The sequence below is a fragment of the Schistocerca americana genome, unplaced genomic scaffold (assembly GCF_021461395.2).
Source record: "Schistocerca americana isolate TAMUIC-IGC-003095 unplaced genomic scaffold, iqSchAmer2.1 HiC_scaffold_196, whole genome shotgun sequence".
Taxonomy (NCBI): Eukaryota; Metazoa; Arthropoda; class Insecta; order Orthoptera; family Acrididae; genus Schistocerca; species Schistocerca americana.
The window spans coordinates 275,001-277,500 of record NW_025725902.1 but is presented as its reverse complement, the minus strand read 5'-3'; the positions used below and the strand labels follow the sequence as shown (position 1 = coordinate 277,500).

At 58.0% G+C, this 2,500-nt stretch overlaps 1 non-coding gene across 1 annotated transcript in view; it reads left to right on the top strand.

Moving 5' to 3' along the window:
* The first annotated feature begins 2,206 nt into the window (after positions 1 to 2,206).
* Positions 2,207 to 2,500, top strand: part of LOC124573772 — a 1,910-nt gene continuing 1,616 nt past the window's right edge. Inside the window, exon 1 of the ribosomal RNA XR_006972125.1 lies at positions 2,207 to 2,500. This exon is cut by the window's right edge and continues 1,616 nt beyond it. This is a non-coding gene — a ribosomal RNA (small subunit ribosomal RNA).

The window sequence follows — 2,500 nt, the reverse complement described above, 5'->3', positions numbered from 1 at the left end:
CTTAACCTAACCTATATTGCGCCTTAACCTAACCTACGTTGCGCCTTAACCTAACCCACGTTGCGCCTTAACCTAACCCACGTTGCGCCTTAACCCAACCCACGTTGCGCCTTAACCCAACCCACGTTGCGCCTTAACCCAACCCACGTTGGGCCTTAACCCAACCCACGTTGCGCCTTAACCCAACCCACGTTGGGCCTTAACCCAACACACGTTGGGCCTTAACCCAACACACGTTGGGCCTTAACCCAACACACGTTGGGCCTTAACCCAACACACGTTGGGCCTTAACCCAACACACGTTGGGCCTTAACCCAACACACGTTGGGCCTTAACCCAACACACGTTGGGCCTTAACCCAACACACGTTGGGCCTTAACCCAACACACGTTGGGCCTTAACCCAACACACGTTGGGCCTTAACCCAACACACGTTGGGCCTTAACCCAACACACGTTGGGCCTTAACCCAACACACGTTGGGCCTTAACCCAACACACGTTGGGCCTTAACCCGCTCTGTAATTGTCATACGACGCGTTAAATTAGTGTAGTGTTGCCTAACTGCAACCCCCGCAATATAGTTTGCTACTCGCACTGCCTGGTCCCCAGTGTATCGCTTCATGTTAAACACCTTGCAGCGATACACTGTAATGTGGATGGCAGCAGGACGTACATGCTCAATGCCCTTCGCAGTTGTTCATTGGCATTCGCATGGCGAAGCACTTAGCCTACGCTGTGGTACGGCCTGTGTCAACTGTCCGCTGATGTTGTACGTCCAAATCACACACTGTACTGCACATTGGTCCTCATGTACTGAATGATACATCGTGGTACATGTGACCGTACAACGACTGCGCCAACAACGGCGAACCATGCGGTCCAACTGTTGTGCACTCAGCTATGTGTCGTCTCCCTATAAGAGCCGGATTGCAGTGTGGTATGCCCTGGATGGCGATCAGCATGAGCCGTCTGTTGATGTAGTGGCGCGTGTTGTCAGACGTAGTCGTCTCTTCTCACACACCGTGACAGCATGGTGCACTGCGTTCCACATCTGCGACATGCGACAGAGGCCGGTTGACAGTCGTTCGCGCAATGGACATCGCATACGTACGGGGGCCACCTTCCACGTGTTCGCGAAGCGTGCACATGTTGTTGCGTGTATGTGGGCAGACATAGTGTGTCGTGACACCTGACACAGGCATGCAACAATCGTTGAATTTGCAAATGGCGATGGACGTCTACGTTTGCTGGTGACGTTACGCAAATGAACAACTGGTAAACCGTTGTGGTGCGGTTGTTCTCGCTAGAGGTGAATCAGTGATGGCGACGATCGGTTGAGCTACCAACCGGTTGTTTCAGCGATACCCACCATGCCCACGAACGTGAATGGCATGTGGGTGTGAAGCGATACGCGGCGGTGGCTGGGTGGGACCGTCCCCGGCCGGTGAGGGGGGGCCTCCCGGCGTGCTGGCCGCGCGGTGCGTGGGCGCACGCGCTACAGCCGGCTGGTGGGGGCGGCCAGTGGCAGGCGCGCCGGCCGACGGAGGCGGCAGGCGGCGCAGCTGCGCGCCGGCGCACCCTGCACGCGGCGCCGTGCGGCCAAAGTAGGTCCTCGCGGGCCCGGTGCGAAGCGCGGTGGACATCTGCAGTGTGCTGGTCCGATTGAGGACTGTGTGCGCTGAGGATGCGCCGCCGCCCGGCGCTCGGCGCCGCGACGCCGTCTGCTGCTCGGTCGCCTCTGCGGTTCTCGCAGGTGGTTTGTATCGCAGCTGTGCGGACGTGTTGGCGCGTGCGCTGTGCTGGGAGAGTTCGCTTCGGCACCCAAGTGGGGCTTTTGTCCTTCTGTGGCGCTGGCGTTGGAGCTGCCGGCCACCGTAGGTGGCGCGTGTTGTCTCCCGCCGGCAATGCCACGACAGCACGCTCCCGGGCCTCTGTCGGCAGCGGCAAGCTCAGTTGGGAGCACGGGTGGTCGCACCTAAAGCGTCTACTCGCCAAACTCCGGGCGATTGCGCCTCTCTCGAACCCGACCAAGTACTTAGGACGGCGCTGCGCGCCGCCGGGACCTGAGAGGGTTTCGAGGTGTATCGTGCAGGGGAGCTCAGCCTCCTCCTGTTTGCAGAATAATTGAGCGGACGCTTGCGTGTTCGCGCGGGCCCCCGGGACACACTCCCGGGCGGCCGGCTGCTCAGCTCTAGTTGACGCAGCTCCCTGGTTGATCCTGCCAGTAGTCATATGCTTGTCTCAAAGATTAAGCCATGCATGTCTCAGTACAAGCCGCATTAAGGTGAAACCGCGAATGGCTCATTAAATCAGTTATGGTTCCTTAGATCGTACCCACGTTACTTGGATAACTGTGGTAATTCTAGAGCTAATACATGCAAACAGAGTCCTGACCAGAGATGGAAGGGACGCTTTTATTAGATCAAAACCAATCGGTCGGCTCGTCCGGTCCGTTTGCCTTGGTGACTCTGAATAACTTTGGGCTGATCGCACGGTCCT